Consider the following 19,419-nt stretch of genomic DNA (forward strand, 5'->3'; position numbering starts at 1 on the left):
ATATATATATATATATATATATATATAAATATATATATATATAAATCGTATTCACACGCGCGCGCGTGCGCATATATATGCGCGCGTGTGTGTGTGAATACGATTTATGGGGTTTAAAAAATCTTCGGATTCACGTCAATGAATTAATCTTATGGTTTGCAGGGCGTGTCTAAAATTCTGCATCGTCAGTATGAGAATGTGGAGTTATATAGATGGGTGCGCATATGTATAGGATAAACATTATGTACGTGAGTGTGGGTGCGTAGGCTTGTTTCTGCGCACTAGAAGAGATCTGGATTTTCAACATACGATTTACCAGTTCTTACGAGAATGATGTGGACATTTTTCTCTAGAATAACTGTCATATATTTTTGTTAAGATTTACCATATAAAAGAAGAAAACGCGACCCCAGCAAGCAAATAAAAAAAGGATTTACTTCGCTTCCAAATCGTCCAGAAGCAAGAAATTGTAAGGCATACATTTATTTTTTTATACATTTTCAGTTTCTATTTATTTGTATTACTTATTTAGCACGTTTATGATATTCCGTTAACTAATATATATATATATATATATATATAGTCATTTATCTATCTATCTATTCTATATTCCTATAAATTCGTTTTTCTTTTGGGTGTATTGATATTCATATTAAAAAACCCCTTTTCTACTTATTTAAAAAGAAAATACAATTTTGTTATATATGGGTTGTGGAATTGCATCCATCTGCAAAAGATCTAGCTAATTTGCATATTCTTTTAAACATTCATTTTAATTAATTTCCTGTTAGTTTTTTTCGGTTTTCTTATGGGGTGATCATCTTTATTTAACTATTACGTGTAATTATATTCATGCAGATATTCTACATGATTTATACTTGCGTAATATTTGCGTAAAACGTTTACAGGAAACACAAAATTGTTTCCATATATATTTATATATACGTATATATTTTTGTTGCACAGATTTTGCCTACCAAATTCCTCCTAGAGTTTTTGGTCTACGGACATAAAATTTCATATATAAGATGTTTGAATCCATGCAAAACATTATATTTGGGTTTTAGCCTGGAAAAATCCGTGCAAAATTGTGAAAATTAAAAAAAAAATGAAATTTGCCAGGTGAAGGTCGAATGCCGCCATTACGAATGCATAATGTAGTTAATATTGGTTCATGTTTTAATTTTTAGCCTTACAGTAAACATGTTTTCATAGCCCAGTCATTTATGGCAGAGGCAAAATAGATCGTGAGCTGAACGTTTTGGTTTCGATTCTCAATGGTGGCGCATGAGTCTTTTTTTTAATCATTATTATATATTGCATCCAATCTATCTATCTATCTATCTACATCTATAAAAGTGTAAATGTCTGTCTGTCTTTTCTCTATGGTAATTAAGGAAGACTATTATACAGAAATACATTACTTTACATATTCACACTTTTTAATATATACATATGCACATAACCTTATGGACAGTATATAGGGCCCGAGCAAAGCCGGGCGGAACTGCTAGTAAAATATATATGGCATATAAAATATATACGCCATATATATTTTATATATTATTTTATTTATATTATTTTATTAAAATATATACGCCATATATATTTTATAAATTACTAACTAGCTCTACCTGCGTATTGAGCACTTTTGAAGTAAATACTTAAAGTTTACGCATAAATCTGGTAGAACATCTAAGACAGTAAACGACCAAGTTCTCTCCAATTCTCTCTCCTCTGATCTTGAGCACGTAGTACAATGGGGTAAAGAATGGCTGGTTACTTTTAATGCATCTAAAACCAAGCTTCTCTCTTTACATCATCAACATTCTGATCCACATCTGACATCAATTGAAATGAATGGCTCTCGTCTTCAGGAGGCCTCAAGTTTTGACAAACTTAATTGGAGCACGTACATCAAATCTGTTGCTAAGGCCGCTGGAAAAATGGTGGGATCTTTCTATCGATCCGGTAGATATCTCACTGCTGATGCTATTCTCTATCTATATAAGAGCCAGGCACGTCCAAGGATGGAATACTGTTGCCACATCTGGGCAGGAGCTGCTAGAAAGTACATGGCCTGCCTTGATAGAGTTCAAAATAGACTTCGTAGCCTCGTAGGAGATGTCCTTTTCTCTTCCTTGCAACCTTTATCTCACAGAAGAGATGTTGCGAGTTTGTCTCTGATGTATCGTTATTTTCATGGAAAGTGTTCGAATGAGCTTCAATCTATGGTCCCCCCTCGCCAAACTTTCACAAGAAACACTCGTCTAGCTGTAAACACTATCAATAATTCCCCCCACTCTTTATCTGTGCCTAAACCTAAACGTAGATTCCATGAACAAAGCTTTTTTCTTAGAACTAACTGCACGCCTGTGGAATTGTCTCCCGTTTTCCTGCTTTCCGGCTGACTACAATATGGTTGTGTTCAAGTCTAACGTAAATAAGTTCTTGATGAGCCGTTCCATATAAGTTATCAACTTTACCAAATTTTCATTACTAATGATTAATATAATGTCCAATTTCTACTGTACACTCTTTAACCCTTATCCTTGAGTGGCCTCGATAATGTGGTGATGCCTATGTAAAAAAAAAAAAATCTATACTTTCGTATATTAAATTTATGTGAGTAAATGAAGTAGTTTTATATATATATATATATATATATATATATATATATATATATATATATATATATATATATATATATATATATTGTGACGTAATCCATGACTTGGATTACGTAATTAATTAAAAATCAAAACATTTAATTTCGGGCCAACGAGAAATGTATCGTTTTTTGATATTTTATTTTATCTTATCACCGAGGCAAATGAACGTAGTTTCAAGAGAGAGAGAGAGAGAGGAAAAGAAAGTATAGGAAAAAAGAGGGAGAGGCTAAACCTAAAGAGAGAGAGAGAGCGACAGTGGGAGAAGGAGGGAGAGGTGAGAAAAACCTTTTGACACGCAAGCTAGCGAGATGACCGGGTCATTTGACCAGAAACCCATCGACCCGTGCGGGTTGCTAGGCAATGAAGAATAAAGGAAAGAAAGGGGCTAAGAAAGATTCTGAGAAGAGAGAGAGAGAGAGAGAGAGAGAGAGAGAGAGAGAGAGAGAGAGAGAAACAACGAAAACAACGAGAAGAGGCCTTTTTTGGTACAACAGTCGCCGCTGGCCATGCTGCCGGACGAATGTGCGAAATTTCCACCTCAGCCACCCAGGCAGCGATGCCGTCGAGATAGGAGGTATCAACCCCCCCCCCATCAACAGCGGAAGGAGATGACGCCTGGGAGAAACTCCACCAACAGAGAAAGAAGCGAAGTAATGCCTGGGAGAAATCCCACACCAACTGCAAAAGGAGATAACGCCTGGGAGAAACTCCATACCAATGGCGAAAGGATGCGACGTTGACGGCGATAAACAGCGAACTTTATACACGTATGTTTTAATCCGAAGGGACGGATATTAAAGATATTTTGGCCAACCGCTTGGAATAAAAAGAAAGAGAAGATAAAAAAAGGGGGAGGAATAAACTCAGTAAGTCTTCTCCGTGAATATTTCCCTCTCTCGTATATTAAGACATTGAATTCATTTTGCCATCATTTGTTTGCACTAAAGACACACTTATATTTCTCGTTGGTATCTTCGAATAGTAGATAAAGACACCCCCCTTCCACAACCTTGTAATCGGTTTCTTTTATTTTTTCTTTTACTTAACCTCATTACTCCTAGCCTATCGTAGTTTAGTGTTTGATAATAAAATTTAATTTCGAAAATATTACCATTGCGTGTCGTTTTTTCCGTTATTTTCATACGCTGTTCGTCGTCTATTGTATATTTCTGGTTTTGAAAGAATCTCCCCATATTTTTATTTCAGCGAGGTGTACCGAACCTAAGGCCTACGTGTTTTAATGTACCTTGTATTTCATGAATGTCTTATTGGTAAATTTTTAGTTTATCGACCCCTCCGCATTTCCTTTTAATTTTTCGACTTTTAAAAATTTCAAGTATGCTTAAAACAAATACCGTATTTATTTTTTGCGCAAGCAATTACTTATCCTTTTATGAAGACATTCCGTATCCAATGTAATCACTAGCAATTTACTGGCGGCCATCTTGTTTTCCAATACCAAAAAAAACGCCAGAAAAGGTCAACTTTGTCACACATCACTGGACCGGCGTTTACGCCAATAAAAGAAAAAAAAAGAAAAAATTTATTGGAGAGGGGGGGGGTTCAAGAAATCTTGAGCAGAAGGAAAGGACGTAACACAAGACCACAAATTAAAAAGTGTTTAGAGTAATATTTATTAAAATAAATTAAAATTCAGAAAGAAAACATTATTATTCTGTAGAAAAATGAACATTTTTTTTTAACGAAAAATAAAACGTTTTATTTCCAGCGAACATGAATATATATATATATATATATATATATATATATATATATTTTACAAGAAAATGTTTAGAGTAATATTTATTGTATTACTGTACACATAGATACGAAAAAGTTGTCAAAAAACAAATATATAACAAACAAATGTTATCAAAGGCAAGATAAGTTACTTTTCTACCTAACTGGATATATTTTTTGTGTTTTTATTCAATCTAACATGTTTATTCAGCTCGAAAAACATGCAGCGTTTACCGATGTATTGGAAAATTCAAAATGGCGCCCGACTCTCTTTAACATGGTAAGTTTGGGAAAAGGTTGCTTCTTCGACATTGACCTTTTTTTTCTTTTTATCATAAAAATAATGGTTTAATCATGAAAATGCGTGATTTCTTTTGAAAAGGTAAACCGGGTGAGAAAAAACAAGAAAAGAGGAAAAAAAAAATAGTTAATGCTTTGACTTATCTCCATAAAGCTTGGCCGCTTCAATTAAAAAATTTTGTAGCAGAAAAGATTTGTCTGTTTCACTTCGAATGAACAGATAGCGTGACAGGTATTGTTGCATGTACTCTGCCCGAATGCCAGGCCTCTTTACCCACTCTTTAATATCTCGCCAGAGACGTTCAATATTTTGTGTATGTATTGTAGGGTCTTGATGGTGCACAAATGTTTTGGAATAGTTTATCATTCTATGTGTGTAAAGTTGGCCGAGATTATGGTAAGCTTTCCAACAATCACTGTAAATAATGAAACCTGGCAAAACAAATTTTGTAACTAACGAGACTAAAGTTTCTTCATTTCTCCGTTCGTCTGGTCCTGTCAGCGCGAGCACGAAACTACGTTTCGAAACTCTCTCTATCCCTCCAAAAAGTCAAATTTGGCTCAGTTTTCTTCCTCTGTTATATTTTCTGCGAACAATTAACGTTTCGTCAATTTCCACCTCGATGCCTTCGCCGCCTATCGCGTTTTGGTGCTGCACCCAATGTTCGCACACCTCACTACAGAACGACCGCCAGTCAACTGCGGAACGGCTAGAAATTTGTAAATTCTCCATCACTGTTTTGTGATCCCACAGGTGGCTAAGAAAATGGTTAATAAATAATATTATCTTCCAGCATTCCATCCTGGTTTGCTCCAGGAATGTTCCTTTCGTGTCACTAACACTGAAGGAGCAGTATTTTCTTTTTTTTCTTTTCGGCTCCACAGAGTAAGTTCTGCATCGCCACCTGCATTCTTCCTCCCTATAAAAGCACGTTTTTTTACAATTGGGGCAGGTGACACTTGTAGGTAAGACCCCATGGAGTCTCAGAAAATTTCTACTTTTTTCTTCCTCAATAGTATCGAAATACATATTTTGGCAACTGCCACAATCCGCGTGACTAATGTTTCCAGAAATAGATGAAATTAATTGAAAAAAAAAATAAATGTAATTAAGAAAGTGCAAAAATGAATGTAATGTAGAAAGTTAAAGATTGTCCGTTTCGATATCGAGAAGCGGGAAAATATCTTCAGGGGTGGGGGTGGTGTTTGAAGTCGAAAAGTAGCCGAAAAATGTATTGGGGACCATATTTTGGCCCTTCTGGCTCCGTTTGGCTCTTTTTTGGCGTTTTTTTCCTAAATTGGAAAATCGAAAACAAAATGGCCGCCAGTGGAAACGATAGTGATTACGTTGGATACTTCAAATATGGATAACTAGCTGTTTGCGCAAAAAATGAATGCGATATTCGTTCTCAACGTACCTGAAAACTTAGAAAAGTCGACAAATTAAAGGTGAATGCCGAGGGGTCGGTAGACTAAAAAAAATACCGTCTTATTATTATTATTTTTTATTATTACGAACTCACGAATGTGTTGTTATTATTGTCTATTTGCATTAATAATAATGGAATTCGTAATAATAATAATAATAATAATAATAATAATAATAATGATAATAATAATAGTATATATATATATATATATATATATATATATATATATATATATATATATATATATATATATGGATATAAGAACAAGTTATCAAAATGTAAAAACACTTTGAAAAAGAGTTAAAAACATACTTAATTTTTAAAAGGAAACACTATATAAGTGGATAGTCCTTAATCCGCGGAGTTTCAAAGAAATACTTTCCTTCTCATCAGATTAACCTAGATTTAAAACAGATCAAGAAACTAAATATCCAGGCTAAATAGAGCACACAAATAGGAACAGGTCAACCAAAGGTAAAATAGGCCTTTGTTCGATAAGTGCATGGTCATTGGCTGATAGGAAGGGCGCGGTGGATACTAGAAAGCTGATTGGCTAACAAAAATCTCAAGAGAAGATGCGCATAGAAAAACGACAAACAACCACAGAATTCGCGCATAAGCCTGAAGAGTCCTAGAGTGGATGAAACGCGGAATATTCAGTGTAGCTTAATCGCCATATACATTTTTTAACTTACTAACTAGCTCTACCTACGTATTGAGCACTTTTGAAGTAAATACTTAAAGTTTATGCATAAATCTATACTTTCGTATATTAATTTCATGTGAGTAAATTAAGTAATATATATATATATATATATATATATATATTAATTATATTATATTTTAATAAAAAATAATATATATATACCGTTCCCCATGTGGAGTACTAAATTGGTTAAAGTGAATATTATTCCCAACTCGCATTTAGGTAAAAAGGCACTTTCGTAAATAATTAAATTCATTCAAAAACATATCGCTAAAACCAAAACAAGCATATATATATATATATATATATATATATATATATATATATATATATATATATATATATATACAGTGGTGCCAAAGCAGACATCGCATTTGTCATTTTTTCAAATACCGCAAATTTCAGTTAAATGGAACGTAACTGTTTAAGCAACATATACCTCATTTGATTCGCCTTTTATTTCTCTATAATTTTACTTGTTCATATTTGACTTTTAATTGAAGTTTCCTAGTGTCCACGTCAATTTAAAACATTAACTGCGGATTGAGAAGACAAAAAGAAACTCACCACAATAGGAAATTGTTATTTAAATGAAAAATTTGAACATTAATGCAACACAAATGCAACAAGACACAATGAACTAGTTTATATTTAGTAGCATTTTGACAGCCTGAAACTCTGTAGCCATTTCTTTGAATTAGTTTGCGGCAATACTTCGGGAAAAAAAAACCCCACTTCTCTTTTTTATTGTTGTTCAAAGTTCTTCCAAATTTAGCTGTTACTTGATTTAATGTCATACATCGATTGCACTGAGGTCTGGATATTGTGCAGACTAATCCAAACGCGGAATATCACAGGAATCTCTTGAAATTGCCAGCTGTGTGAATGAAAGCATTATTTTTTATGAAGATGGAATTATAATCCAAATGCTAACCAACGTAGGATAGAAAATGCTCAGACAACATATAAACGTACTTCGTCGAATTAATTCGACCTTGCAAGCAACCTATAGACCGTAGACCATGTGCACTAATAACGCCCCACACTAAAACTGAACCTCCACCACATTGTAGCGTTGAAACTGTACGCCTAGGATTAAATTCTTCATCCTTCATTCGATGGACGTACTGCCTACCATCACTGCCTAGCCTATTGAACTTGCTTTCGTCGCTATAAATTACTTTATATTCTTTACAAAAATCATTGGCTTGCGTCTTGCAACATAGCATCGCAATTAAATTCCTTTAATCTGTTCCGAACTGCAGAAAGTGAGCAATTTTGGCAAAATTACACTGTTGTTGGATTTGAGGAGCCGTTTCAAATCTGTTTCTGAGACTGCGGATCTTGATAGCATTGTATTACCTGTAAGAAGTAACCTTAGAACAACCAGCTTTAGAGACATCACGGACACTACCAGTGTTTTGGTGCTTTTGCACCATCGTACCTAGCATTTTCTCGTAACATTTCGATCTGCGGCCGATTTCTCAATTGGATAAACTAGAAAAGTGGAGATTATTAAGCTCCTGATGATCACTAAGAGATTCTCGAGCTATATGGACTTAATGTCACGTTGTATAAAGTAGGGACAACAAGATTTCGATTAATAAAGCTACAAAGTTGATATTTTATGATTAGAAATGCTTTATATTTCTAGCTGGTTTTAAGCTTATTTGTTGCTTCAGAGCTTGTTTTAGCCTTCTCAATTTGCAGCTATTTTTTTAAATTGAAGTGAACACTGAGATACTTCAAGTAAAAGTCAAATATGAACAGGTAAAATTACGGCGAATCAAATGAGATATAGGTTGTTTAAACAGTTACATTCAATTTAGCTTGCGGTTTTTGAAAAATGACAAGTGTGGATTTTGTTTTTGGCGGCATTATATATATATATATATATATATATATATATATATATGTGTGTGTGTGTGTGTGTGTGTGTGTGAGTGTGTTTGTGAGTGTGTGTGTGTGTGTGTGTGTGAGAGAGAGTTCATATATTTGTACACATCCCTAAACGTAGATTCACTATTCAGTTCTAAGGGAGATTACTCGTTCTAGACCGAAAAGAACCCATACAGAATATAATTTTGGCAGGTATACACACGCGTGCGTGTACGTGAGTACAGCTTACATCTAAAACTAATGGACAGATCCTTATAAATTTTGGAATATATATTCTAAAAATAACTGTGAGTTAGATGGGCACAATATTTATTATTAAATGTTACTAAATTTGGTGTGAATCAAACTCTCCTTTATTACTATACAGCTTAACCATAGCTCGTTTCTCTTTTGTCGATGAGGAGCATTATGCCTCAAAATGTCAATGTATAAAGTGCGCTTCTAATCATTTTTTTTATTCACGTTTCTCCTTATTAAACTTACCAATAAATTAATATATACATCTATTTTTCTTTATCTTGTTCTAAATGTTATTATATATCTACATAAATATTTACACACACATATTATATATATGTGCATATATATATATATAATATAAAGCTGAATGTGTGTATGTGTGTGTGCGTGTGCGTGCGTGCGTGCGTGTGTGTGTGTGTGTGTGTGTGTGTGTGTGTGTGTGTGTGTGTGTGGTCACGAATAGGCTCCTATATGGTTGACTATTTTAAAAAACTAATTACATATTTCGTGCCTGGTCCACAAAGTATGGAAATAAAAAATTTAAAAATTAAAAAAAAAACGTTTACGAGTGTTTTTGATATAGATGTACATAAGAATTCTTTGATGAGTATGTTTTAACTTAAATAGTGATGATATAATAAAGTTGTGGCGTCGGCGTTCGCGCCTGGCCTCCATAGAATGGAAATAGGCACAAACTTTAATAAAGACTTTTCATATCTATCTGCGTAAGTATACTTTGATAATTATGTTTTAGTTTGAAGAAATATGGTATAATAAAATTATGGAGTGTTCGTTCACACCTGACCTCCATAGAATGGAAATATGTCACAAAGTTTAACAAGGTTTTTTAATATAGATCCACAGAATATTGTGATAAGTGTTTCAGTATGAACAGGTATGGTATAATAAATTATGGGGTTTATCTATTTTATTTTTACTCTCATCATATTTTGCTTTGGTTTTGATACCCCCAAATTCGAAGCTATCTCTTTACAACCCTTCCTTTGCATAACCTATCATACTTTCATAAATCAGATACCATTTTCTGTAGGCTGTTTTTGAACCCAGTCAACGACGGGCACTTTTGCTAGTATATATATATATATATATATATATATATATATATATATATATATATATATATATATATGCATGGTATCTTAATAGAATTTAAACATTTAACGATCCTAGCTCTAATTATTACAATTCAAGATGGCGTCTGAGGGAGTTTGATGATGCTAGCGGATATATTCATGCAGATACTTTGGGAGATTTATGTTTTCATTCGTGGAAGCATCCTTTTTTTTCTAAATGTGACTGTCTTTAATATTTTTTTGTCTCTGCTAAATTTTGTGATGTAAACACTAGCTGTTTACACAAGGATAGGGTGGACCAAAGAAGAACTGAGACAGCTTGATCAGAAGACCAGGAAACTCATGACCATGCACAATGCGCTACACCCAAAGGGCGATGTTGACCGACTTTACGTGAAAAAGAAAGTATGAGCACAAACCCTCAAAAACACTTGAAATTGAAAGCCACAAAATACTATTGGGACATGAATATGCTAACAGATTAACCCATCAAGCAGACCGCGGATTGAAGATAAAGAAGACGGAGAAGCGGAACTGGCCAGAGAGCTGAAAAGGATGAAGAAAGTTAAAATGACACCAATAAGGAGCACTAGGAACAATAACAGAATACTTCAGAAAAAAAAAGAATGGGAGAGATTTGAACCAGAGGGGTTGCATAGAAACAAAGGATAGCAATAATGAAAACGGTTTAAATATTTATGAAAACCTTTGAATGCGGTTGCTAATACACTTGAGGCTTAGGTACAATCCTGACGAATAGAAACTGCTACAGATGTAAAACACAAAGTAAGAATACATTGCAGCAAAAAAAGCTGAAACTATAATTGTAAATTAATCCACCACCCACCGACATGCAAACAAAAAAGAGTGAGTTGATTGGCATCAACAGGCGTCATACTAAAGAGTTGAAGAAATTCGAGGAAAATAAAAGACCAAGAAGAGAAATCACTAGCTAGACCTCTGCTGGATGATTGCGAAGAAGACTGGAACCTTGCCACCTAAATTTCAGTGAAGTTGGAAACGGATGTTACGATAATGCAAATTTATCTGCAAAAGTTATCGGAAAAAGCAGAGGGTGCTGGAAGTCTGGGAAATCTTGTTACTTAGATTTCTTTAAGAAAAATCTTTTATGATGACTTCTGTGATTACTCTTAGTAACTAAAATAATAATAATAATAATAATACGATCTAAAACTTTTCGCAGGGACCGAAAATGAAACTAATAAAGTCTGGACGAATGCTTAGCATAATTAAATCCTTCTTAAATGAGAGAAGTATCCAGGTTGTCCTCGATGGACGTATGTCCAAAAAATATTATATAAATGCGGGTGTACCTCAGGGATGGATCCTTGAACCATTATTATTTCTGATATTTATAAATGACTTATCTGGTAAAATTGTCTCCGAGATTGGTATATTTGCCAACGACACCACGCTATATAGCTGGCATGTGGGGAAAACTAATGAGCACATATCTAAGGTAATGGCGGAAACCCTAAAGGAAGACCTTCAGTCTGTAGTGGAATGGGGACAAAAATGGATGGTAACGTTCCCCGCTCCTAAAACAATGCTTGTTTCGTTTAATAATTACATGAAACCTCACCAACAATTAAAAGCTATGGCTAAAGATGCCAAGGCTGCTGCAAAGGTGACTCTCTCTACAGTGCTAGAAAGTTACTTACGCTTGAAAGTATTCTGTACCTCTACAAAGCCATCATTCGCCAAACAATGGAGTACTGCCGTCACATTTTAGCTGGTTCATCTGCTACTAGTTTCTCACTCCTGGACAGGGTTCAAAAGCGGGTCGCCAACGTGATCGGTCCTGAACTGTCATATACGCTTCAGGGTCTGTTCCATCGATGAAATGTTGCATCCCTCTGCCTGTTTTACAAGTATTTTAATAGTGGATGCTCTGACGAAATACAAACCCTTGTAATCCCTGGACTAAAATAACCCCGACAAACCCGACAAGCAGCGAAGTCTCGCTCCTACACAGTAGAGATCCCTGGATGTAATACAGCCTTCTACTCTTATAGCTTATTCCCCAGAACTGCTAGACTCTCTCCGGGTTCCTGCTTCTCCAAGTGTACTGACATGTAGAAGTTCAAGTGTACTATGAACAGATATTTTGCTGCTAAACTCCCTACATAGTACCCCTGATACTTAGGTCCTTATTAGTAACTCGTTACATGAAAGTGGCAATGTGCCTTGTTTGGGGTGAAAATGTAATTAAAAAAGAGAATTGAAAAGGAATACCCCAGGAGAACAAGGAAACTTCTCGAAACTAAATTATATAGCAGAAAGTTAATAAAAGGCATAAATACATGGGCAGTATCACTAGTAAGATACTCTGGACCGTTCATAGAGTGGAATAAAGAAGAACTGAGACAGCTGAATCAGAAGACCAGGAAACTCATGACCATGCACTACCCTCGAAGGACGATGTTGACCGACTGTATAAAAATGGAAAGACAGCGAGAAGGGACTGGTTTGTATAGAAGACTGTGTGAATGACACCAAAGAAGAGCTAGAAAAATACTTAATGCAAAACACTGAAGAAAAATAATGGCCGCGAAAGACACTGAAAAAAATCAATAAAACAAGAAAAAACAGAAAGACAAAAAATAAGGCAAATAAAGAAAAATGGGAAGAGAAAAAACAACACAGAAGATTCATAATGATAAAACAGATAAAAATAACGAAAATACTTGGGCATGGTTGCGAAAAGGACACGTAAGCCGAGAAACTTCTTTTTTTTACATGGAGGTCACAAGGCCCGGAAGCCACTCGAGGATAAGGGTTATTGCGTGTACAGTAATCAATGAGATAGTATCGTAGTAATCATTAGTATTGGATATTTGATAGGGTGCCTTACTACAGAGAGCGGTTTGTCAGGAATTTGTTTATGTTGGACATAAAGACATCCAGGTTGTAGTCAGGTGGGAAACAGGCAAACGGAAGAGAGTTCCAAAGGCGTGCACTTCTAAGAAAGAAGCTCTGCTCATGGAATCTACGTTTTGATTTAGGCACAGATAAAGAGTGGAGAAAATTAATGATAGTAGTTTCAGCTAGACGGGTGTTTTACATGGAAGATTGGCGAGGGGGGACGAGAGATTAGAGCTCAGACAAGCACTTGTCATGGTAAAAACGATAAAACAAAGACAGGCTCGCAACGTCTCTTCTGTGGGTAAGAGGCTGCAGGGAAGAGAAAAAAGCATTCCTCCACTAAGCCACAAAGTCTATTTTGTACTCTGTCAAGGCAGGATAGGCTGATTTTAGCAGCTCCTACCCAGATGTGGCAGCAGTGCTCCATCTTTGGACGTACTTGGCTTTTATACAGATAGAGAATTGCATCAGTAGTGAGATATCTTCTGGAGTGGTAGAAAGATCCCACCATTTTCCCAGCGTACTTGGCAACAGACCTGATATACGTGTTCCATTTCAGATCAGGAGTAAAGGTCAAACCCAGAAGCTTGTCAAAACATGGAGCCTTCCCAAAACGAGATCCAACCATTTCAATTGATGCCAGATGGGAATCAGAGCGTCGATGATATAAAGATAGGAGCTTGGTTTTGGATGCATTAAAGGTAACCAGCCACGCCTTCCCCCACTCTACTATGCGCTCAAGATCTGAGGAGAGAGAATCAAAGATAACTTTGTCATTTACAGCCTTTGATGTGTTGCCATAGATGGTCGTGTCATCAGCATAGATGTCAACGAATGATTTAAGTATATGTTTTGGGAGATCATTGATGTAGATCAGGAAGAGAGTTGGACCCAGGATGGACCCCTAAGGGACTCCAGCATTAATATTGTGGGTCTCTGATTTCTGCCCATCAACCACTACTCTTATGAATCTATCGGAGACAAATGATTTAATGATTGAGAAAACATTTCCAGTGATACCGTAGCTGGAGATCTTGTGAAGTAGCCCCTTATATCATACCTTATCGAAGGCCTTCGATATGTCAAGAGCAATTGCCCTAGAAAAGAAGCCTTTGTCAAGAGATTCACTAATCCTATGAGATATAACTGTTAGCAAATCTGCTGTAGATCTTGCGGAGCGGAAACCATATTGAATGTCACTAAGAAGGTTGTTTCTGCTGAGGTGGTTGACTACTTCTTTATTTAATATGGATTCTAGTAACGTACTCATGACACAAAGGAAACTTATTGGTCTGTACTGAGAGGGAGATGACTTATCACCTGAATTCTTAAATACAGGGCAAACTGATGAGGTTTTCCAGGGTATTGGAAAGTTTTGTAAGTATGGGGGCAAGTTCTGGTTGGAGCTTTTTCAGCACTGTAACTGGAATGCAGTCAGGGCCAATTGCTTTATTGGAATCAAGGTTCTTGATTAGCTTGGCAACCTCATGCACAGATATTTGTATGTTGCATAGCGTGTTGTCTGCTATAGGAGGAAATATGGGGAGTTGATGGCCTTCATCACTTAGGGTAGAGTTAGCTGCAAAGTTCTTGGCAAATAGTTTGGCTTTGACTGATGCTGACGAGATGACCTCAGGTCCATTGATGATGGTTGGGATAGAACGCATGCTTTTGTTCAGGATCCTGTTTGCTATTTGCCAAAACTGGTGGGGACCAAACCACTGCTCAGCTACTTTGAATTTAACGGACTGAGCATATAGATCTCTTGCATTTTTTATTACTCTTTTACAGTGGTTTCTGGCAGTCCTGAAATCAGCTTTAGTCTCAGTACATCTATTACGTTGGTAGTTATGGAAAAAATGATTTCTGTGTGCGATGGCAGCAATACATTCTGGGGAGAACCATGGCTGGCTGTTAGGTTTTTGGTGGAATTTTTTGGATGGTCTTATTCGGTCTATGCCTACAAGTAACCATTCAGTCAGGTCTGATACTATAGAGGACACATCCTTTTTAAACATGAATGTACGGAAGCTATCCCAGTCAGCCATAGAATATTGATATACAGTATGGTGGAGAGGTACGTCTGAAGACTTATTACATTTCATTTTTATCTTAACTGATACAACGGAGTGGTCGGAGGATCCCAGAGGAGATAGAACGGAACATGAACATAGCTCATGGGGAGTTGTGAGAAAAGGGTCTAGAAGGATTGCATACTGACCGGTTGTATCGGGCACATGGGTGGGTTCGTTAACAATCTGAGTGAGGTCATAGGCAATGGCAAAATCATGAAAAAACCTCCCCTCATTATCGGTCTTATTTGAGTGGGTCAGCCATTCCACATTATGGACATTGAAGTCACCGAAAATGTGAATGTTAGCCGAAGGATGAACAGACAGTATGTTGTCAATTTTCTCAGATATACTCTTAAAGATAGTAACCCCATTCTTGTGGGGGCGATAGAGGGCAAATATAAATGCAGTGGTGTAAGCTAGTGCAACCCGGAAGCACATATTTGGTAAATTTGGGTCTTCTCTGGAGATATCCCTACCACATGGAAACCATCCTTAATGTAGGCACATACTCCATGCTCATGGCGATATTGGGGGTCAGATTTAGATGTTAAGTTAGAGTATCCTTTGATTATGAACTCATCTAGGGAAGTGGTCGACCCTGTGCCAGTTTCACTTAGAAAGAATATGTCTAGTTTCATCTCTTGTAAGTTTGTTTCAACCTCTGGAAAGTCTATTGAACTGTTCCATAAATCCCAACCACCAACATGACAAAAAAAACATGAATAAACCTAGAACCCCATCCCCCAACGTAGAGGGATGGGGTTCTAGGTTTATTCATGTTTTTTTTTTTCTGGAGATTTGTCATGTTGGTGGTTGGGATTTATGGAACAGTTCAATAAACCTGGTTGGAGCAGAATAAAGAGGGAAAGTAAGAGAGAAAAAGACAGGAATTTTTTTTTGTAGCACATGATAAGGTAACGCCGTAACAATTATCCACTAGTATAGCATCGAGAGGCCCTACCAGAAACTACTGCATGGTCCAGAATCCATTCACCAAATGGTAATACAACAGCCCCCGTACTTTGCACCTGCTGATAGAACAGCCTCCTTAGTAGTTAATCCAAGGTTCGGGTCCCTGATAACGTCAGCACAGATGAAACGTTTACCTCCAGCACCGTTACTAGTGACATGACCACAAGTATAGACATAGAATCAGAAAATTCCCAACATCTCAGGCTACTGTTCACGAAGTACTACCGACCTGGAAAACAGCTTTTTCTTCATCGTTTGTCAGAAAAATCACTCATTGGAAATGAGTACTGAAGGACAAAAAAGGAGAAACGAGAGTTACTGGGGTTGCCGATAACACATCCACATGCATTATCTACTCTCCATTAACTGAATCCCTTATTACTGCAGCACGAAACAACTCGATAAGAACCAACAACATCAAAGCAAAGATCAATAAAACACAAGAAAATAGCAAATGCAGACTCTGTGAACAAAGAGACGAGAGGATAAACCATATAGTAAGCGAATGCAGCAAACTGACCCAAAAGGTATACAAGAACAGACGTGGCTAAGTGGGAAGGGTAGTAAACTAGGAATTTTGCAAAAAACTGCATCTCGAACGCACAGACAAATGGTACAAACCGGCAACAGTACTATGGGACTTGGATATACAAGCTGATAACCCATCGAAGCAAGAACACTGGATCTTGTAATAATTAACAAGAAAGAAAAAACAACTGTCAAATCGTAGACTTTGCTGTTCCAGCTGACCACAGAGTGAATATAAAAGAAAAGGAGAAAGGGAGCAAATACACAGAGCTAGCCAGAGAGCTGAAAGTGATATGGAAGATAAATAAAATCAAAATAATACAAATATAATAGTAGGAGCACTAGGAACAATCCCGAAAAACTTTGAAAAAAGAATGGGAGAAATTGGAATCAAAAGACTGACTGGGAAAATACAATGAACAACAATAATGAAAACAGCTGGAATATTAAGAAAAATAATTGAATGTGGAAACTAACACACATGAGCCACCAGCGCAGACCAGACAGACTGTTGCAGAGGCAAAACATGAAGCGTTACATGGAACCAAGGACATTGAAGCCGTATAAAGAGGAGGAAAAGACAGAGGAACTGACCAGACCTCCGCCAGATACATGCGAAGAGAACTGGGACCGTGGGGAGGCTTATTGCAACTCAAATTCCAGTGAAGACCAATAGTTGCTGCCAACGAGAAATCAATGGCAGGCGGCTGTCGCAAAAATGTACTTGAAATCTGAGGAGAATTTTTGTCACTTAGCTTCCAGGGAACACCACATGTCATTTTCAAAGAGAGATCTTTGGTGACCTGTGTGAAAGCTCCTTGTGAGCCAATAATAATAATAATAATAATAATAATAATAATAATAATAATAATAATAATTTTCGCAAGAAAAGAAAAGGAGACGCTATTAAAAACAACCGGAATTATTAGTCAGGATGTCGGAATGGAAAACTGAGCACTGCTAGTTATAAGAAGAGAAAAGCTGGAGGCAACAGATTATATGGATTTACCCAATCATGGGGAGATGACGGCACTAGGCGAACATGACATCTATACACATTTAGGTGTGCTGTGTTGTTGTATCATAAAAGGGATCGTGTGTGATCGTCTAGTTGTCCTGTCTATTTGTTTATATGTCGTTGTGTATGTGTGTGCGTGTGTGTGTGTGTGTGTGTGTGTGTGTGTGTGTGGTACATGTATTTTAAGACATACCTTCCTTCGTTGGATATTGGTCCATCTAAATTCATCTCGTCTTGGAGAGAGACTGGTACTTGTTTTGGCGACGAAGATTCAATCACTCCAAGACAAGGAATTTGTTTTATAGTTTATTTCACTTTCCAGATGTCTCGCAGAAGGATGGAAAGTGAATGTCTTGTTTGCGTGGTACACGTAAGCGCCCCCCCCCCTGTGAAGCACTCCGTCGTCTTTTAAGCCCAAACCAAATCTCAACGATTCAGCTAACCTGATCACGTGACTCATACATAATCCGATCAGCTGATCCTGATTTCCGGTCAACGTGTCTCAATATAATTTATACACCTCCCTCTCTCTCTCTCGATCCATTCTCTAACAGGTGTTTTGGAAGCAGACACCATCAAATCAACAGAAGTAAAAGAGAAAATTGAAAAAGAATATCTAAAAAGAACAAGAAACCCCCTGGGAACTAAATGATATAGTAAGAACCATATAGACAGTTTCACTAGTAAGATACTCTGAACCGTTCTTAGGTTAAACCGAAAGAAAAACTGAAGACGAGGAAACTTATGGCATTGCACAATGCATTACACCCAAAAGATTATAGTGACCGACTTTGAATGAAAGGGAAAAATAAGGGAAGAGAACTGGTTAGTATAGGAGACACAAAAAACGAATTAGAAAACTACATAATGCAGAACTCTGAAAGACTATTCCCCGCAGTAAGAAACACTGTACAAATGAACAAGACAGAAAACAAAGACAAGGGATAAGATGAGAAAAGAAAATTCAGAAGAGGAATTGCTACACGGATGATTCATAAGAATGAAAAAATAGGACTTACGAAAACACGTTGACATGGCTATCAAAAAGATATCAGCATAAGATAAACCGATTAGAACCAACCAATATCAAAGCAAAGATTGACAAGACAAAAGAAAACATCAAATGCTACCCCTGTGGACAAAGGCGCGAAACAATGCACTACATAAAAAGTGAACGTAGCATACAAACCTAAAAAGAACAAAAAGATATACATGACCAGATGGGAAAAGCAATGTACTTAGAACTATGCAAACAATTGAATATTGAACATCAGGACAAATGTTACAATTACAAACCGGTAACAGTACTTTAAAGCGGCAATCATAAAATCCAATAGGAGATAGACGTACAAACAGATACACCACGTTAAGCAATGAGATCAGATGTTGTAATGGTGAAGTAGAAGGAAAATTCCTGCCAGATTGTAGATTTCACTGTTCCAGCAAACCACAGGATTAATATGGAGACGAAGAAGCGAAAAAATAGACGGACCTGACCGGAGTTGAAAAGGGATATGGCAGATGAAGAAAGTCATAAAAGAACAATAATCGTAGGAGCCCTGAAAACAAAAAAAATCTAAAAGAAAAAGAAGAAATTTGAAACAGGGTGGTTGCTGAGAAGATGCAACATATAGCAATAATGATGATAATAAGGACTAAAATATTGCGGAACAGTTTGGAATGCGAAGACTAATATACATAAGCTACAATCGTCAACCGATCAAATAAAAACTGCAACAAAATTAATATAAAAAGATAAAGAATTATCCCCTTTAACTCCACCTCCCCTCATAAACAAAATAGTTGAGAAAGATCGAAGAGAGCGAAAAGATCGAGGAGAGAAAGTATTAATGGTTTAG

General features: G+C 36.5%; 1 protein-coding gene across 1 annotated transcript in view; it reads left to right on the forward strand.

Moving 5' to 3' along the window:
- The first annotated feature begins 305 nt into the window (after nt 1-305).
- LOC145296660 (beta-1,3-galactosyltransferase 1-like) overlaps nt 306-19,419 on the forward strand; it is a 165,543-nt gene continuing 146,429 nt past the window's right edge. The window contains exon 1 of the mRNA XM_080142599.1: nt 306-469. The gene's annotated coding sequence lies outside the window, so the exon portion shown is untranslated. The remainder of the gene's footprint in view (nt 470-19,419) is intronic.

Source organism: Euprymna scolopes, chromosome 17, assembly GCF_053919585.1.
Source record: "Euprymna scolopes isolate OS-2025 chromosome 17, ASM5391958v1, whole genome shotgun sequence".
Lineage (NCBI taxonomy): Eukaryota > Metazoa > Mollusca > Cephalopoda > Sepiida > Sepiolidae > Euprymna > Euprymna scolopes.